The sequence below is a fragment of the Apodemus sylvaticus genome, chromosome 7, assembly GCF_947179515.1.
Source record: "Apodemus sylvaticus chromosome 7, mApoSyl1.1, whole genome shotgun sequence".
In the NCBI taxonomy this organism is placed as follows: domain Eukaryota; kingdom Metazoa; phylum Chordata; class Mammalia; order Rodentia; family Muridae; genus Apodemus; species Apodemus sylvaticus.
In genome coordinates this window covers 37707241-37728373 of record NC_067478.1, presented here as the reverse complement: position 1 = coordinate 37728373, position 21133 = coordinate 37707241, and the positions used below count along the sequence as shown (strand labels likewise).

Below are 21133 nucleotides of genomic sequence, written 5' to 3'. Positions count from 1 at the left end.
CTGTAAAATGAACTTAGGACCTCTGGAAGAGCCAGTGCTCTTAACCTCCAAGTCATGTCTCCAGCCGTTCCTCCCCAGTCTGCATTTTTCTATGCCCTCATGATTTTGTCCAGTTTTTGTGCATGGAGTATATTTTTACATCATACATTACATAGAACTGAGCAATCCTGAGCCCTTGTTAGCTCAGTGTATAAGTTTATTTTATGCTTCCTTTTGTATGGTCCTTTGTCCTAGGGCTGCAACGTGAAGGACAAATGGATACACTTTCAGTTTCCAAGCCGTTGCTACACTTTTCGTTTCATAGTCTATTAGTCTTAATCATCAGCTGCATGATTAGCTCATATATGAGACCCATGTCTACAAATATTTACCAGACAGTTGCTATTGAAACTAGCCCATACACACACTGTTGTTATAGAACTTTTGGCCCATAGGGCAGAATTCACAAGACTGGTTTCAATCAGAAGTTGGTCATCCTTAGTGTTTCAGATAGGGCTGGTGCTGCTGTGATGGAACACGATAGCAAACGCAATGTGGAGAGGGAAGGGTTTATCTGCCTTGTGCTTCCACATCACTGTTATCATTGATGAAAGTCAAGGAAGGAACTCGGAAGGATCCTGAAGCAGAAGGTGATCCAGAGGTCAAGGAAGATTGTTTACTTACTTACTGAAAAAATGCTTAGCTTGCTTTCTTATAGAACCCAGAATAATTAACACAGGGGTGGCTACACCCACAATGGGCTGGGACATCCCTCATCAATCATCAATTAAGAAAATCCCCAACAATCTGGCCTACAGCCTAGTCTCGAGAATAATGCTTCTAAATCAAGGTTCCCTCATCCCCGATAGCTTCTATCAAGTTGCCATAAAACAAGCCAGCTCACTTAGGGAAGATAGAGCCTTAAACTCCATTACACTTGAGGTCTGAAGATCTGTCTGGAAACCAAGCCAAAACATCAGCTAAAATATCTTTGAATTTTGAGTTCCATGAACACAAAATAAAGAAAGAAGAAGAAAAAGAAAAAGAAAGAGTAAGTGCCCCCGTGTAGGTTGTTAGCCCCCTTCATCAAGATAACTATTTGTTAATGGAATTGATTCACTTCTTAGGCCCTAGTCAGACTATATCTTGGAAGCAGAGTTGTATGTAGTAGTGAAGATTTGCTAAGATTGTTTTATTAATACAATGAGTGAGTGCCCATATGCTAATTGACAGCATTGGATTTAAGATCATATAGATCTTTAAGGTCACAATGGTTTGGTGCTCTAGTTTTCAAAAACACCCAATAGCGGGCAGATTTTCCTTTGGTATATCTGGTATACCAAGAGATGGTATATCTGGTAGCCATCTCGGATCATTTATGTACTAATGTATTATGTACAGACATTGTGATGTAGTAGTCTCTTGCTTGCTATCAATTCAAATTCCTTTGAGTAAAAGTTTTAGTGGCTTTATAACTGAGAAAGTCAACTTAAAGAGAAGGAAAGATTTATTTGGGCTCATAGTTTCTGAGTCCAGAGTTTCTGATCCATGGTCTCTGGCTTAATTGCCTTGGGCCTAAACTGAACCATACCCAGATAGTGTAACATGTGGTAAAAGAGACTGCTCACCTCAGGGCAGCTAGGAAACAGAGAGAAACAGAAACTGTGGGCACGGGATCTAGCCTGCAAAGGTTCACTGCTGGTGACTTCCTTCCTACTTAGATTCCACCTCTTGAAAATCCATTCAGCTTTAAATAGGATAACTCATCACTAAGGTTATGATTTTCACCTCAGTAGCACCAATAGCAGCAAGCCAGTACCTCAACACATGAACCTGTGTAGAGACGGTCCATATTCAAACCCTGATTGATCTTCATCATGTGTAGCTAGCTAACTTTGAATTTGCAACCCTCTTTCATTTGGTTTGTTTTGGGACAGGGTCTCTATATAGTCCTTTCTCTCCTGGAACACCATATGTAGACCAGGCTGAGATCCTCCCATCTCAGCCTTCTGAGTGCTAGGATTAAAGCAGTGTGCCATTGTGCACAGCACTTGAAATCCTCTTGTCTCAGCCTTCCAAGTGCATCATACCTGGTGTCAATCTTAGTCTGACAGGCTTCATTAGCAGAGCCTGTGTTGTTCCATATTTTATGACCTTTGGTGCTTATAAAAATGGCCATGTTTGGGGCAATATTGACTAATGTGGCCAAAAGAATACCCACACAGAACACCCCTGATCTTCTTTCTTAATTATTGATACGTCTAAGGACAACAATTTTGTCCGTGAACAAGGAGGTACCACCCTGAAATTGGAAGACTGATAAGACTGTGTGTCTTCTATGCGGGGATAATTCTGGTTTTGTGCTAAATTGCTCATTGAGCAACACCAGGGGTAGCAGTCTCATTATGCAGTCCACTCTAAGAATTATAGATGTCAAGGTTACCAAGTAATCAGTGGCTCTCGTGGCTCCCTGCTTTCCCCACATAAAGAGATAAAGATGGGCTGGAGAGATGGCTCAGTGGTGTTAAGAGCCCTGACTGTTCTTCCTAAGGTCCTGAGTTCAAATCCCGGCAACCATATGGTGGCTCACAGCCATATGTAATGAGATCTGATGTGTCTGAAGACAGATACAAGTGTACTTACATATAATAGTAAATAAATCTTTTTTAAAAAGATGAACATTAGGATAGAATGTTATATATATATATATATATATATATATATATATATATATATATATATATATATATATATATATGTTAAATCTAATTGGTCCAAAGCTTCAATTAGTTTCATTGCGTCCCTGTTTAGTTTCTGATAGGTCCATTGAGGAAAGTGCAGTGTCGAAGTCACCCACAATTATTGTGTTAGGTGCAATCTGTGCTTTGAGCTTTAATAACGTGTCTTTTTTGAATGAGGGTGCCCTTGCATTTGGAGCATATATGTTCAGGATTGAGAGTTCTTGTTGTATTTTTCCTTTGACCAGCAAGAAGTGTCCCTCAGAGTCTCTTTTGATGACTTTGATGACCCCACATCTGATAGAGGGCTAATATCCAATATATACAAAGAACTCAAGAAGTTAGACCCCAGGGAAACAAATAACCCTATTAAAAAAATGGGGTACAGATCTAAACAAAGAATTTTCACCTGAAGAAATTCGGATGGCCAAGAGGCACCTTAAGAAGTGCTCAACATCATTAGTCATTAGGAAAATGCAGATCAAAACAACCCTGAGATTTCACCTTACACCAGTCAGAATGGCTAAGGTCAAAAACTCAGGAGACAGCAGGTGTTGTCGAGGATGTGGAGAAAGAGGAACACTCCTCCACTGCTGGTGGGGCTGCAAGATGGTACAACCACTGTGGAAATCATTCTGGAGGTTCCTCAGAAATCTGGATATGAGACTTCCAGAGGACCCTGCTATACCTCTCCTGGGCATATACCCAAAGGATTCCCCGACATGCAATAAAGACACATGCTCCATTATGTTCATAGCAGCCTTATTTATAATAACCAGAAGCTGGAAAGAACCCAGATGCCCCTCAGAGGAGGAATGGATACAGAAAATGTGGTATATTTACACAATGGAATACTACTCAGCAATTAGAAACAATGAATTCACAAAATTTTTAGGCAAATGGTTTGATCTGGAAAATATCCTCCTAAGTGAGGTAACCCAATCACAAAAGAATACACATGGAATGCAATCTCTGATAAGTGGATATTAATTAGCCCAGAAGCCCTGAATACCCAAGGCACAAATTGCATAACATATTACTCCCATGAAGAAGTATGGAGAGGGTCCTGATTTTGGAAAGGACTGATCTTGCATTGGAAGGGAATATAAGGACAGAGAAAAAGGAGGGAGGTGATTGGAGAAGGGATGGAGAAAAGAAGGTTTATGGGACATATCGGGAGGGGGGATCAGGGAAAGGGGAAATCATTTGGAATGTAAACAAAGAATATAGAAAATAAAAATATTAAAAAAAAGATGAAAATTAGTTAAACAGTGAGTATTGTCCCCTCATGGCCAGCTTGTCCTGCCTTACAGTGGCCTCAGAGTGGTGGTCTCCATGTGTTACTCTGAGGTGGTGGCCACAGGAGCTCTTTTCACTTGACTAGGGATAGATACAGTGGTGGGATTGTACAGACACTAGAGGATGTACATTCTTTTGTCTTTATTCCTCTCTCATACATTACATCCCCATCCCTCCATTCCTCCTAGATGTCCCCCTCCATTTTCCCTTCAGAAAGAGTAGGCCTCCCAGAAATAACCAAATACAACTTAACACCATAAATAAGGCTAGGCACAATCCCTCATATGAAGACTGGGCCAAGCAACCTCATAGGAGGAAAAGGGTCCCAAGAGCAGGCACAAGGGTCAGAGACACCTCCCCCAACTCCCACTGGTAGGAGCACCACAAGAACACCAAGCTACACAACAATATGTATGCAGAGGGCCTTGTGGAAACCTATGCAGGCTACCTGATGGCCACTCCAATTCCTGTGAGCTCCTAGGAGCTCTGCTTACTTGATTCTGTGGACCATGTTTTCTTGATGTCCTTAACCCCTATGGCTTCTACAATCCTTCTTCTCCTTCTTCCTCAGGGACACAATCTCAGCCCCCCACCTCCAATTGTTTGGCTGTGGGTCAATAGAGTATGCACATTCTTGAAGCCAAATAGAGAAGTTCTCATAAACCCTGGAGGGGAAAAAAAAACCTATTGCAAGAGACAGTGGTATTCCAAGCACAGGCTGTGTGGAGTCATGACTCCATGCAAAGAAAGAAAATGGTCTAAGCTACAACAAAGCACACTCTTTCATAGTCATGTGATGGTGGACAAGGTGCATATGACTTCCTCTCTCAACATCTGCCTCCTCTTCTGTTTTAGCAGATAACATGTTCTTATTCTGATCAAAGACTTCACTTCTATTCTGCGAAGGAGCTCTTGTCTTTTCAAAGATTTGGCTCCTGGAATCCTACCACTTTCCTGTATCCTAAGGCCACACAATGTCCATGTCTAATACCAACCACTTCTATCTGTAAACACTCCTTTCCTTACACTCTTCACTACCTGCTAACCCACATCTGCCTTCACATCTTCAGATGAACAGCCATCGCTGCTCTGCTACAATGGGATGCCAACAATGGCCAACCCCAATGGTTGCTTCCACTATCAAACTCAAAGTCTTAGAAGCATTTAGTCCAGTTGACCAGTTTCTCACTGAAACACTTCAATTATGGGAAACCACATTCTCCAATTTTCCCCTCTAGGTGTTTCCTTGGCGAGCTTTTCATCCTCCACTGGAACTCTCCAGTCTCCAGTGTTCCAGGGACCCTGGACTGCACCTTCTCCTGTTCTCTATATGATTTCCTGGTGATCTCACTCCTGTCATGCTTCAAGTTACTTTCTTATGCCAGTGGCACTCAAGCCCTAACCTCACTCCTGAGCTTCAGACTCATGGATCAATATCCACAAAGATGAGACATGTTTTTTGAGTTCATTAAATTTACTGTTTTGTTTTTGTTTTTAATTCTCATAGGATTGGCAGCTGTATGCCTTTCATGAAACCTCACACTTACTGGGTAGTTCAGACCAGAGAGGGTGGGAAGTATGGGATCACTCTAGTGATACAATAGTATTCCTGAATATTTAAGATTTTTTTCTCCTTTGAAATAAATGAATTGTGTATTATACTTAGCTTTGTGTATATATGTTCCCGTGATTTTTCTGAAAGCTGCAATAGTACCATTGATCTTACACATTCATTATGTAACCACTTCTTATAAGTATTGTTTTCCAAGGCCAGCTACTGCAAGACATTTGCACAAACTGTGGCAGTATTCCCAGGTCACTGTAATTGTAATAGCCCTTAAAGTCCTTAATCAGCATTCATCCACTAGCCTTTCTATGGTCCAGACCTTTCTCTTGGAGTCCAGATAACAATTCTGATCCCTTACTGGGCAAATGTAGCCAAATGTTGCATCTAAAATTTAACAAAAGGGAAGGTGGCTCAGCCTTTAAAAGCAACTAACTGGGCCTGGTGAGATGGCTCAGAAGTTAAGAGCACTGACTGCTCTTCCCAAGGTCTTGAGTTCAAATCTCAGCAACCACATGGTGCCTCACAACTATCTATGAAGAGATCTGACGCCCTCTCCTGGTGTGTGTGAAGACAGCTACAGTGTACTTACATATAACAATAAATAAATCTTAAAAAAAACTTATTAACAAAAAAGCCACTAGCTGCTCTTCTACAGGACTTGTATTCACTTTCCACCCCCCACAGAGCAGCTCACAACCACCTGTTATTCCAGTCTCGGGGATTCTGACAGCCTCTTCTGGCCTCCACAGGCACTGCACATGCATGGTACACAGACCTACAAGCAGTCAAACAACTGTACATGTACACACCCAAATACATATTTTTTAATGTGACAAAAGAAAAACCTCTTCATCCTCTTGTGCTTGATCTCAAATTTCTGTGAGTCACTGGGGCTGACATTCTCTTCCCAGCCAGGGTCCACTCTGCCTCTTTCCTGTTCCCACTGTTCTCCATCAGTGCTTACCATGATGTCACTAACAGCATGCTCTGATGACATGGTTATGAGGCTGGAGTCTCAGTAATTTTGAGATATTATGCCAGGCAGTGGTGGCACACACCTTTAATACCAGCACTTGGGAGGCAGAGGCAGGCAGATTTCTGAGTTCGAAGCCAGTCTGTTCTACAGAGTGAGTTCCAAGACAGCCAGGACTACACAGAGAAACTCTGACTCGAAAAACCAAAAATAAAAAAAAATTTGAGATATTATTAGTTAACCCAGATCTCCATTCATCCTTTTCATTTTTAAAGCAAGATGCAGTAATTTGGATATTCAGTGTCTTGCAAAACCCTATGTATGAGAGGGTTGGTCTCCTGTTGGCAATACTGAAAGGTGGCTGTATTTTTCCATTTCTATGACAAAGTAACCAAGGGAAGCAACTTAAGGAAGCATTTATTTTGGCTCCTGCTTTGAGAATATAATCTACCAATTAGGAGAAAGGGTGATGGAAAAAATGGCTCCAGGACTGGCAGCAGGAGTGTGAAGCACTTGTCACATGGCCTTCACAGTCAGGAATAAACACTGCTACCCAGTTAGCTTTCCCTTTTTTTCAGTTTTTAGTCTGTCTCAGACCCCCACTCCTTAGAGGTTGATGCCATCTATGTTCACCATGATCTTCTCTACCTGTTCAACTTCTCTGGAGGCATCCTCACAGTTATACCTATCTCTCACATATTCACTCATATCTATATCATTCTATGTCCTACCAAGTTGAAAATGAACATTTGCCAGCCCATGGTGGAAACTTTAAGAAGCAGCCGACCAGGCCTTCAGGTCAATGGAGGTGTACTCTTAGAGACTCTGGGGCTCTGGTTTCTTTCTCTTCTATTTCATTTCCTAGTCCTGAAGTGAATACTTTTACCCTGTTGCACATTTCCAACATAATCCCCAGCCTTACCATAGGCCCGGCACAATATAGCAACCAATTATGCACAAGAGATTTCAAACCATGACCAAAAATTATTCCTTTCTCTTTACAAAGGATGATTATCTAAATCAGTGGTTCTCACCCTTCCTAATTCTGCAGACTTTTAATACAGTTCCTCATGTTGTGGTGATCCTCCAACCATCAAATTATTTTCACTGCTAATTCATAATTTTGCTAGTTCTAAGTCATAATATAAATATTTTTGCAGATATAGGTTTGACAATGGGATCTCAACTCACAAGTTAAAAACCACTGATCTAAGTTCTCTTGTTATTGTGATGAAAGCTAACACAGAAGATTTAAACTACAGGGCTGGAGAGATGGCTCAGCAGGTAAGAGCACTGAATGCTTTTCCAGAGGTCCTGAATTCTATTTCTAGCAACCACAGAGTGGCTCACAACCCTCTGTAATGGAATCTAGTGTCCTCTTCTGGTGTGTCTGAAGACATCTACAGTTTACTTTATTGTGTTTATTTACTTATTTATTTGTGATGAAATAAATAAGCCTTTTAAAAAAAGATCAAGAAGTGAGGCAGTGGTGGTGCACACTTGTAATCCCAGCACTCTGGGAGGCAGAGGCAGGCAGATTTCTAAGTTTTAGACCATCCTGGTCTACAGAGTTCCAGGACAGTCAGGGCTATACAGAGAAACCCTGTCTCAAAAAAAAATCCAAAAAAATACCAAAAAAGAAAAAAAAAAGAAATTAAAAAGATGTACAAAAATCATTTTGAAGATGACATTATCTAGTAGCCTTAAAAACCTAATACTGTGACGGTGGTTACGGCTCAGTAAAGCATTTGCTTTGCAAGCCCAGGGACCCGAGATGGATTCACTCCCAGAACCACATAAAAAAGATGTTCTCTGTGGCACATGGTTATAGTTTCAGAGCTGGAGACAGGAGGATCTCCTAGACTTGTGCTCAGCCAGTCTAGCTTCATTTGTGAGCTCCAGATCAGTAAGAGACCCTTTCTCAAAGGAAAAAAAAAATGGTGTTCATGGGACAACACTTAAGGCTGCCCTTCATCCTCCACATACATGTGCATACATGAGCAGGGCTGCTTGGTTTCACCTGCCTAGTTCTGTCCTCCAAGGTCCCTTCAGATGTGCCCCTGCCATCTGGGCTGGAGTTAGGGTGAGGTCAAGGCCACTCCCAGCTGCCAACCATCTGTGCCAACCAACTAGGCTAGAAGTTGGAGGTGACCTCACCTCCAACTACTGTTGTTCCTTTGAATTCTGGGGCCACTCCCACTCCACATCAAGCTGAGTGGGCCGCCAGACTCGGAATAAACAGGTGGTGTGGAGCCTGTGGTAGTGTGCACAGAACCAGACAGGCAGGAGGCAGGTGCTCACCATGCTCCGGAATGCCCTGGAGGAAAAGACCACTGAGCACACCTCCAAGCATTGCTCCAGGAAAGGCCGCACCCCATGTGTTCTTCTGTCCAATCGGTGCTGGAGGGAGGGGCAGCCTCGATTTCCCTCAACTGAAGGTATAATGAGAGCTGCTTGGAAGACTGAGCATTCCTTCTTTTCTGTAGGTGTGTGGTTTAAGTGCTTGGATGACCAACCCGAAATGTGGCCATGCATGAATTTAGAGGCTCCAGGTCTGTGGAGCAGGGTACCCATGGAAACCTCCTAGGGAAAATGTGCCGTAGCAAAAGAGATTTCAGGACTAGAGCCTAGGCCGTGGGGAGATTGGGACTGGACAGCCTGGTTGAAGGCTGCTTGCTTTCTGGTTCCTTGGTCCCATCTTGGCTGGGTTCTTACACAGCAGGGTTTGCAGAAAAAATATGCTAGGCCTTTTGTGCTGTGCAGAAGATACTGGTGACACCCAAGAGAAACCCGATTATATGCACATGAATCCTTTCACCTAAACAATGGTGACATCATTCTTCCTGTGGTCAAAACAGTTGCAAAAAGATGCGAAGGTAAGAGCAATATAGTTTAGTTTTCTAATTGAAGTATTAGAGAAATAGGAAGTGGTGTGTGATGCTTATAATTTGTTTCCTTTCATTAGATGGAGGGGAGCCAAAGCATCCAAGAGAATTCATAACAGAAAGTAACTTGATTAAAACCTGAATCTTTAAAAAGTTATATAAGAAACCTAGATTTATATTCTGTCAGCATACATTTTTACCGTTCTGAAATAGAATCAGCTTCCCTTAAATGTTTTCTGAAATAGTGATGGCAAACCAAAGCCAACCATGGTCTGAACAGTGATGAACTATATCCAGAAGTTGATGACCTGAAGACAAATACAGCTTCTGAGAGAAGACCATTGTGCTTTAGTGCAGTGGTCTTGTTTACTCTTTTTATGCAGTTCATATTAATAGTGTGTCTTGGTACTTCTTTCTTTCTGCCAGCGGGGAATACCAACCCATTGGGATGTCTGTGGCCTGTAAAGATCCTAGAGGAGGAGTGCATGTGTGTGCTTCTCTGGTTTGTTTTCTGCTGAACTTTTTTAAAAGATGTATTTATTATTATGTGGAAGTACACTGAAGCTGTCTTCAGCCCCACCAGAAGAAGGCATCATCAGATCTGTGTAAGGATGGCTGTGAGTCACCAGGTGCTTGCTGGTGTTTGAACTCAGGACCTTTGGAAGAACAGTTGGTGCTCTTCCCCGCTAAGCCATCTTTCCAGCCCTGTGCTGAACTTAATGAAGTTGGTCTAGTCTATGATAATCCTATCCTGAACCTTAATTCCTGTTGAAAAACCACAACTATGGATCTGGCTTCTGAGATGGACCATTACAAAGGTCTGTTGTGTTCTGTTTTAATTTTGGCAGTAATGTAATGCCTGTGTTTCTTTGTTTCTTATTTTTAGGGCCAGTGACACAAGACTTGAGAATGAAAACTAGATGTGGTAAACATCTAGAAAAGGCAGAGACAAGAAGAAAATGCACAGTATTAGTACTGGGATGTTTGAGATGGGGTCTCCATGGCCCTGGCTGTCCCTGTTAATCTGTCTAGTGATCAGGAAAGCATCTAGTATGTCCTGCAGAGTTGATTCTTGTACATTTTTTTTTGTGGGCTGTATGCGAATGGATTGTTTTGCCAATCCATTGAGGTTGCTCTGTTCTGTGAAGGTTGTGGTGAGCTGACACAGCTGTACAGACTGAGCAGAGTGAATGCAATCATGATCTTAAAGCAGCAAGTCAATATCTCAGTGACTGTAAACTTGATCGTGAGCTATTTCCTTAGGCATCACACAGTGGATACTTGGGAATGCTGCAATAAATATCCAGTTGGAAATATTTCTTCAATTCAGTTTGTGTCAGAAGATTAACCAGAGTGCCTTGGTACATGTTCCACTTCCATGGTTACTGAGTTTTCAGAGTTAGTGCATTAGGCACACTAGTGTCAGTGTCCTAACTAGCACAATTGTGCACATGATGAGGTTTCCCTGAGACATTGCCAAACAGTGACTTGATCACATTTGCCCAGCCCTCCCTACCCATTTCTTAATTTTGAGACAGGGTTTCTCTTTGACTGATTGGTCTTTATTCTACCTGTCTCTGCTTCCCAAGCGCTAAGACTAAAATGGGCTTTAATTTCTAAATTCTTAACTGCTGCATACTTCCATTTTCCTTTGTGGTAATTGACAAGGGTTGAACTTGCTTTTTTTATTGGCAAAAGTATCTCAAAATTGTCCTGATACTCAACTATAGAGATGGCCTCAGTTTAAATAAAAAGCCACCATGCCTACCCTTAGAATTGGTGGACTTCAAATTTTTGTTACCTATATAAAGTAGTGTCACTGGTTATAGATAAATTCTTCTAGTACGCTGTTGCTTTGTGGTAACACTTTTCATGAGAGTTCTCAGTATCCCTGGCTATCTGAACTCTGAACTTGGCTAATCTTGAACTGAATCCTCCTGCCTCCCCAACTCTTGGATTAAAAGCATGTCAGCCCACCCCTCTACCTAGTTTATCATTAAAGTCAAGGTCTTAAAATGATTTTTCACACTAAGCAGGAGGAATCTAGTATGGATTGTTTTTTTTTTTTCTTATACATGTTAAGTTTTCCTGATAGCATTGGTATAAACTTGCTACATTTGAAAAATGAGTTGTCTGTGCATACAAAGTTCTTTTATTCAGGTAGCTTATTTTTTAGGATGTCAGAATTCCGTTTGATACTGTGCTTTTATAATTTTTTCTTGTTCCTATGTTCTGTTTTGCTGTATCAAATGTTATTTGTCATTCCTCCTTTTTATTTATATGAAGAAATATGAATTTCCCTCTTTTCTCTTTATTTTGGGTTTTTTGAGACAGGGTTTTTCTGTATGGCCCTGGCTGTCCTGGAACTCACTCTGTAGACCAGGCTCAAGAAATGCATGCTGGGCAGTGGTGGCACACGCCTTTAATCCCAGCACTCTGAGAGGCAGAGGCAGGCTGATCTCTGAGTTCAAGGGAAGCCTGGTCTACAGAGTGAGTTCCAGGACAGCCAGAACTATACAGGGAAACACTGTATTGAAAAAACTAAATCCAAAAAACTTATATATATATATATATATATATATATATATATATATATATATATATATATATATATATATATATATATATATATGTATGTATAGGATGCTGAATAAAATCAAAAGCAACCTTACAGAAATAGAAAACACAAGTGAAGATTTTCTATGCTGGTTGATTACATTGGAAGAGTGCCTCACTGTTTAGAACTGGAGCTCCCTCAGACCAAGCTGGTCTTAGGATTTTATGGCAATCCTGCCTCCCAACTTTAGATTACAGGTAGGTGTCACCAAGATAGCCAGAGAATCCTTCCTATTAAAGGATTAAACAAATGGAGTCCAAACCAGTTGAACTTTAGGAAACATACAGTTAGCCTTAAAGGACTGCATGAATAAAGCATGGTATGGTTTCAGATGTATCTGTGATGCAATGGGATCATGGTATTAATGGGATGGGAAGAAAAGGAATGCAATATAAGGCTGAATGCTAAGTACATTGTAGTTTCTGAGTAGATGAGTTCAAAATTCAATAGTTTTCAGTGAGAAACTGTGATGATAATTTGATGTGTTTATTGTGCATTGAAAGAGGAACATGGTCAGTTTTTTTAGGTTGGGGTTTAGGGGTGTTATGTTTATGTGTGCAATTGCCCTTTTAGGCCACAAGGGGGTGCTGAATCTCATGCTCCAGTTCAGATGCTGTGAGGGAGCTGGATGCTGAACTTAGGTCCTGAAATCAGTAAGCACATTTGACCACTGTGTTTTCTCTTTCATGACCACAGCCTGTTGACCAAAGTTCTCCCTTATTTCTTTAAGAGATTTTTGTGTTTCATCTTTCAAGACCTCAGCCTGTTGACCAAAGTTCTCCTGTATTTCTTTAAGTGTTTTTTGCATTTCCTCCTTGTTGGCTTTTGTATTCTCCTGGATTTCTTTCAATGAATTTTGTGTTTCCCTTGCAAGGGCTTCTAACTTTTGATCCATTTTTCTCCTGAATTTCTTTAAGTATGTCCTTCATGTGTTCCTGTACTAGCATCATGACCAGTGATTTTAAATCCAAATCTTGTTTTACTGGTGTGATGGGGTATCCAGGACATGCTGGTAGAGGAGAATTGGGTTCAGATGTTGCCATATTGCCTTGATTTCTGTTAGTGACGTTCCTGCGTTTGCCTTTTGCCATCTAGATCTCACTGGTGTTACTTGGTCTTGTCAGTGCTGGACTCACCAGTGCCCCTTCCCCGTTGACCTCTGGTGCACAGCTTACACCCTGCACTGCCTGTAGACAGGGTGCTGCTGTCCAGGCTGTTCAGATCCCAAAGCAGGCACCCGAAGGCTCCCGCTGGGGCCTGCAGGATCCACCGGAGCACACCGACTATTCCCAGCTGGCCGCCCGGAAGACCCCGCTAGCCTCTTGAGGGACCTGGAGATGTGGTGCAGCCGCCCAGGCTGATCTGAAGCAGAGAGAGTTGAGCTGAGGGCTTCTGCCTGAGGCCTTGCTCCAGATTGTGTCTGTGGACCAGATCGAGCCCGTGTGCACCCCCAGGGAGCGCCGAAGGTGTATGCTGCTGTGACCTCCCCTGTGTTCCGCTCACTCCGCTGGGCAGCCGATTCCCCAACCGGGCTGGCGCACACAAGGTTAGCCTGGTCGCCCAGGCCCTGAGTCCAGGCAAATGCCTGGGAGGCCAAGGTCCGAGCAAAGTTCCCCTAGGGCTATGACTGTTAATTGGGTCCGCCAGGTGACCCGGATGGCCGGCATGCGCGTCCGCGCTCCCCGAAAGCACCGGGAGAGTCTGTTGTGCTAACAACCTCCTGGGCGGGTTGACACACAAATGGCCCACCAAGCCGCCCAGTTCTTGGGGTCAGTCCTGTGCCTTTTGGGGCCTAGACCCCCGTTTTGTTAGCCTCAGGCTACGCTTGTTAGCAGTCTCTGCCCTCCCGAGCACTCTGGGTCCTTTAGGCAAAATGGCGGCGCGTGCGCTGGCCAGGGCAAAAAAACCTCCTGGTTGGGTTGGCACCCCGATGGCCACCCGAACAGCCCAGGGCCTGGGTGCAGGCCAACGCCCGTCGGGCTCAGACCCCTGTGGTGTTGGGCCTCGGATTATGTTTGTGTACCTCAGTCTGTCCAATCTCTGGGGTCTGAAATCAAGATGGAGATGAGCCTCTCCTGACTGGTGGGAAGCCGAGTTCTGAAGTGGTTTCCGTGCAGCGAAAGGCTCCGCAGAACCGCAGCTGCCTGCCGCCCGGCTGGTCAGCGAAGGTCAGTGGTCGTGGGCGCAGGGCCCAACTGGACCCTGTGTCGCCTTGGTTCCATCGCTGATGGCCCTTCAGCTGGACCAGCCACTGCTGCCGCCGCCGCCGCTGCCGCTGCTGCTGCCGCTGCCGCTGCCTTCTGTCCTTACTCTTCCTCTTATGATTCAGCTTAAAAGTCAAAAATAAGAGGATATGAAGAAACCAGATCCCTGTAAGTTGCTTGGAACTAGAAGCCCTTCAAAGTCACTCTGACAGTAGTACACTTGAGAAGTAGATATACTAGGCTGAGAGGAGAAAAAGTTAGTTCCTTTCATCACTTTATAATTTCTGATAGAAAAAAAAATCCAGCTTTAAATCCAACTCAGTACATACTTCTTTTTAAGAATTCAGTAATTTTTTATTTGCATTTGCCTGAGTGTATGTATGTGTATCACGTGCATGAATATCCACAGAAGCTAGAAGAGGGTGTTGGATCCCTGACAACATGAGTTACAGGAAAACTGTTGCAGGTGCTGGGATGGAATCTGGATCTTCTGAATCAGCAGCAAGTGTTCTTAACTCTTGAGTCACATCTCTAGTCCTTAAAACATCTTCATATATCACGTATATTACCCATTATCTGGTTAGAAATCATGGGAGAAATTAGTAGTACTAACCTTAGACTCACAGTGCCTTGTCTCAGTTGTAGACAAATCCTTCTTCCTGTTTATTGTGGCTTTGGCCTGAACTTGGAAAAGGAAGCCATCTAGACTGACCTTAGAAGAGGCTCAGGGTAAAGCTAAAGTAGATGACCTAAATACTGCTACTGTTACTGTGTCTCCTAAGATGTAGGTGCTTCATGATGCTCCTCTTCATTCTGTTATGGGTAAATGATGATTTGGCTTCTCAGTTACCTTCTGTCCCAGTGAGTGCAGAACTACCAGAGTCCACAGTTTGAACTTAAGAGAAAATATATCATTTTGTTGAGCTTTGATTAGCAACTCTTAGAGCTAAGTGGAGATTGTGAAATCAGTGGTTAAAGCATCATTGAAACTTTGAATGGGACCTTAAGTCTCCTAAGTGTGTAGCAGTGAATGCAGCTGCTGAATGCATGGAGATGAGGAGCTGTGTTTGCCTGACAGCTTCAAGCTCAAGCACCAGTGGTGGGGAAATAGAAACAATTCACATCCTTAGAAATATCAACTGTTTCTCCTTCCATTTTCTTCCTTCCATACATGCAACGACTTTGATTCTTTGCATCAGCATCTTATGAGCAATGGCAAACACAGAAGAGAAATTGATTTATAACTTGTATTTATTTTATTTATTTTTTAAAGATTTTTATTTATTTTGTACATATGAGTACACCACCATTGCTCTCTTCAGATATACCAGAAAAGGGCAACAGACCCCATTACGGATAGTTGTGAGCCATCTGTTACCATGTAGTTGCTAGGAATTAAACTCAGGACCTCTGAAAGAACAGTTGGTGCTCTTAACTGCTGAGCCATCTCTTTAGTCCCTACAACTTGTATTTATGAATGTTGCTATAAAGTTGAGAAGAGAGAGAGAGAGGCTGCTTAGAGTGCTAGGAAATAGAAACTTGTGGTAGATGTGGAAACACACTAGAGTTATTGATTTAAAGTCAAATGACCTATCTTAAACCTACCACTAAGTGCACCAGAGGCCACAAGCCCTACCATCTGTTTCCATTCAGTGACAGCAAGGCAGGACTGTGAAGCTGCACTCCCATACAAGTCAATGTCCTCAGAAGGAAACTCATTATACAACTTTCAGCAACATGCAGTTATATTAACCTGCTTCCTGAGAGCCCTCCAAGTCCACTCCCATGCTCTTCATTCTCCCTCACAAGGGTGTGTCCTGAGTTACTCTCTTGCAGCTTGCCAGTTTCTTCTGGCTCCCTCCCTCCCTCCTCTCACAGCACTTTCCTCAGCTTATCTCCTCACATCAACTTAACACAGAATTTTCTTTATGGAATATCCATACAGAACGACAGCTCATGGTTCTAGAGCCACCACAGTTTTCTAATATTTTACTGTGCAAAAGTTCCTGTGACTATTTCTGTTAGCTCACAGATCTCAAGAGCAGAACTCCTTTCTGGCCTCTAATGGTATTTAAGTATCCTAAGAACTACCACAATGAAAGGAGGATTGTTTCACCCTCTCTCACAGTCCTATGATGCTCAGAATTTCTGAAAGAGTAATCAAATAATGTGGCTTAAGAATTTCAACATTCATTCAGCCATTAGAAACAATGAATTCATGAAATTCTTAGGCAAATGGATGGAGCTAGAGAACATCATACTAAGTGTGGTAACCCAGACTCAAAAGGTGAATCATGGTATGCACTCACTAATAAGTGGATATTAACCTAGAAAACTGAAATACCCAAAACATAATCCACACATCAAATGAGGTACAAGAAGAAAGGAGGAGTGGCCCCTGGTTCTGGAAAGTCTCAGTGAAACAGTATAACGGGGAAGTGGGAAGGGGTGGGTGGGAGGACAGGGGAAGAGAAGGGGGCTTACGGGACTTTCGGGGAGGGGGGGGCTAGAAAAGGGGAAATCATTTGAAATGTAAATAAATTACATCGAATAAAAAAAAAGAGTTTTAACAGTCGGGCAGCGGTGTCGGCGGTGGCAGCGGCAGTGCAGCAGTGGCTGGTCCAGCTGAAGGGCCATCAGCAGTGGAACCAAGGCGACACAGGGTCCAGTTGGGCCCTGCGCCCACGACCACTGACCTTCGCTGACCAGCCGGGCAGCAAGCAGCTGCGGTTGTGCGGCGCCTTTCCTGCACGGAAGCCACTTCAGAACTCGGCCTCCCACCAGTCAAGAGAAGCTCATCCATCTTGGTTTCGGACTCCAGGGATCGGACAGACTGAGGTACACAAACATAATCCGAGGCCAACACCGCGGTGGTCTGAGCCCGACGGGCATTGGCCTGCACCCAGGCCCTGGGCTGATCGGGGGTCCATCGGGGTGCCAACCCAGCCAGGAGGTTTTTTTGCCCGGGCCTGCACTCGCGCCGCCATTTTGCCTGCAGGACAACAGAGAGCTCTGGCAGGCAGAGCCATAACGGGCATAGCCAGAGGCTAACAAAGCAGGGGTCTAGGCCACAAAAGGCACAGGACTGACCCCAAGAACTGGGCGTCTTGGTGGGCCATCTGTGAGTCAACCCACCCAGGAGGTTGTTAGCACAGCAGACTCTCCCGGCGCTTTCAGGGAGCGGGCGTGCACGCCCGCCATCCTGGTCACCTGGCGGACCCAATTAACAGTCATAGCCCTAGGGGAACTTTGCTCAGACCTTGGTCTCCCAGGTTTTTGCCTGGAATCAGGGCCTGGGCGGCCAGACTAACCTTGTGTGCGCCAGCCCAGTTGGGGAATCGGCTGCCCAGCGGAGTGAGCGAAACACAGGGGAGGTCACAGCAGCATACACCGTCGGCACTCCCTGCGGGTGCACACGGGCTCCATCTGGTCCACAGACACAATCTGGGGCAAGGCCTCAGCCGGAAGCCCTCAGCTCAACCCTCTCCTCTCCGCTTCTGGATCCAGATCAGCCTGGGCGGCCGCACCACATCTCCAGGTCCTGCCAGAGGCTAGCTGGGCTTCGAGCGGCCAGCTGGGAGAAGTCAGTGTGCTCCAGTGAATCCAGCGGGCCCCAGCGGGAGCCTTCAGGTGCCTGCTTCAGGATCTGATCAGCCTGGGAAGCAGCACCCTGTCTACAGGCAGTGCAGGGAGTAAGCTGTGCACCAGAGGCCAACAGGGAAGGGGCAGCTTGCACTGGTGAGTCCAGCACTGACAAGACAAACTAACACCAGTGAGAACTAGATGGCAAAAGGCAAACGCAGGAACGTCACTAACCGAAATCAAGGCAATATGGCAACATCTGAACCCAATTCTCCTCTACCAGCATGTCCTGGATATCCCATCACACCAGTAAAACAAGATTTGGGTTTAAAATCACTGGTCATGATGCTGGTACAGAAACACATGAAGGACATACTTAAAGAAATTCAGGAGAAAATGGGTCAAAAGTTAGAAGCCCTTGCAAGGGAAACACAAAAATCATTGAAAGAAATCCAGGAGAATACAAAAGCCAACAAGGAGGAAATGCAAAAAACACTTAAAGAAATACAGGAGAACTTTGGTCAACAGGCTGAGGTTATGAAAGAGGAAACAAAAAAATCTCTTAAAGAATTACAGGAAAGCACAAACAAGCAAGTGAAGGAGCTAAGCAAAACCATCCAGGATCTAAAATCAGAAGTAGAAACAACTAAGAAAACTCAAAGGGAGACAACTTTGGAGATAGAAAGCCTTGGGAAGAAATCAGGGGACAGAGATGCAAATATCAACAACAGAATACAAGAGATAGAAGAAAGAATCTCAGATGCTGAAGATTCCATAGAAACCATGGACTCAACAGTTAAACAAAATGCAAAATGCAAAAAGCTTGTAACCCAAAATATCCAGGAAATCCATGACACAATGAGAAGACCAAACCTAAGGATTATAGGCATAGATGAGAGTGAAGATTTACAACTTAAAGGGCCAGCAAACATTTTCAATAAAATTATGGAAGAAAACTTCCCTAACCTAAAGAGAGAGATGCCCATGAATATACAAGAAGCCTACAGAACTCCAAACGGACTGGACCAGAACAGAAATACTTCCCGTCACATAATAATCAAAACACCAAATGTTCTAAACAAAGAAAGAATACTAAAGGCAGTAAGAGAGAAAGGCCAAGTAACATATAAAGGAAGACCTATCAGAATCACAGCAGACTTTTCACCTGAGACTATGAAGGCTAGAAGGTCCTGGGCAGATCTCATGCAGACTCTAAGAGAACACAAATGCCAACCAAAACAACTATATCCAGCAAAACTTTCAATCACCATAGATGGAGAAACTAAGATATTTCACGACAAAACCAAGTTTACCCAATATCTATCCACAAACCCAGCCCTAAAAAGGATAATAGGAGTACAACACCAATACAAGGAGGGAAACTTCACCCTGGAAAAAGCAACATAGTAACCTTTCATCAAACCCAAAAGAAGTTAAGCAATCAAATTTTAAAAATAACGTCAAAAATGATAGGAAGTAACAATCACTATTCCTTAATATCTCTTAACATCAATGGACTTAATGCCCCAAAAAAAGACACAGACTAACTGACTGGATACGTAAACAGAACCATACATTTTGATGCTTACAGGAAACACACCTCAGGGTCAAAGACAAACACTACCTTAGAGTAAAAGGCTGGAAGACAATTTTACAAGCAAATGGTCTCAGGAAACAAGCTGGAGTAGCCATTTTAATATCAGATAAAATTGAATTTCAACCCAAAGTCATCAAAAGAGACTCTGACGGACACTTCTTGCTGGTCAAAGGAAAAATACAAAAAGAAGAACTGTCAATCCTGAACATCTATGCCCCAAATGCAAGGGCACCCTCTTTCATAAAAGAAACTTTATTAAAACTAAAAGCACACATTGCACCTAACACAATAATTGTGGGTGACTTCAACACTGCACTTTCCTCAATGGACCGATCAGAAAAACAGAAACTAAACAGGGACACAATGAAACTAATTGAAGCTTTGGACCAATTAGATTTAACAGATATATATAGAACATTCTATCCTAAAACAAAAGAATATACCATTTTCTCAGCACCTCATGGTACCTTCTCCAAAATCGACCATATAATTGGTCACAAGACAGACCTCAACAAATATAAGAAGATAGAACTAATCCCATGCCTCCTATCTGATCACTATGGAGTAAAAGTGGTCTTCAATAGCAACAGAAACAACAGAAAACCCACATACACGTGGAAACTGAACAATACTCTACTCAATGATACCTTAGTCAAGGAAGAAATAAAGAAAGAAATTAAAGACCTTTTAGAACACAATGAAAATGAAAACACAACATACCCAAATCTATGGGACACAATGAAAGCAGTGCTAAGAGGAAAACTCATAGCCCTGAGTGCCTCCAAAAAGAAAATGGAGAGAGCATACATTACTAGCTTAATGACACACCTGAAAGCCCTAGAACAAAAAGAAGCTATTTCACCCAGGAGGAGTAGAAGGCAGGAAATCATCAAACTCAGGGCCGAAATCAATCAAGTAGAAACAAAGAGAACCATATAAAAAATCAACAAAACCAGGAGCTGGTTCTTTGAGAAAATCAACAAGATAGATAAACCCTTAGCCAGACTGACCAAAGGGCACAGAGAAAATATCCAAATTAATAAACTTAGAAATGAAAAGGGAGATATAACAACGGAAACTGAGGAAATCCAAAAATCATCAGATCCTACTACAAGAGCCTGTACTCAACACAACTGGAGAATCTGGAGGAAATGGACAATTTCCTTGACAGATACCAAATACCAAAATTAAATCAGGACCAACTAGACCATCTAAACAGTCCCATAATGCCTAAAGAAATAGAAGGAGTCATAGAAAGTCTTCCAACCAAAAAAAGCACAGGACCAGATGGCTTCAGTGCAGAATTCTACCAGACCTTCAAAGAAGAGTTAACACCATTACTCTTCAAACTATTCCACAAAATAGGAACAGAAGGAACACTACCCAATTCCTTCTACGAAGCCACAATTACGCTGATACCAAAGCCACACAAAGATCCAACAAAGAAAGAGAACTTCAGACCAATTTCCCTTATGAACATAGATGCAAAAATACTCAATAAAATTCTTGCCAACCGAATCCAAGAACACATCAAAACGATCATCCACCATGATCAAGTAGGCTTTATCCCGGGAATGCAGGGTTGGTTCAATATACGGAAATCCATCAATACAATCCACTACATAAACAAACTCAAAGAACAAAACCACATGGTCATTTCATTGGATGCTGAAAAAGCATTTGACAAAATTC

The 21133-nt window shown here is 43.0% G+C and overlaps 1 protein-coding gene and 1 non-coding gene across 2 annotated transcripts in view; one reads left to right on the top strand and one right to left on the bottom strand.

Moving 5' to 3' along the window:
- The window catches only part of LOC127689677 (zinc finger protein ZFP2-like), a 74502-nt gene that overhangs the window by 33498 nt on the left and 19871 nt on the right, over positions 1-21133 (bottom strand). The window lies entirely within an intron of this gene.
- On the top strand, positions 10174-10245 carry LOC127690296 (small nucleolar RNA SNORD50). Its single transcript, XR_007979024.1, has one exon. It is a non-coding gene; the product is annotated as a small nucleolar RNA SNORD50 (small nucleolar RNA).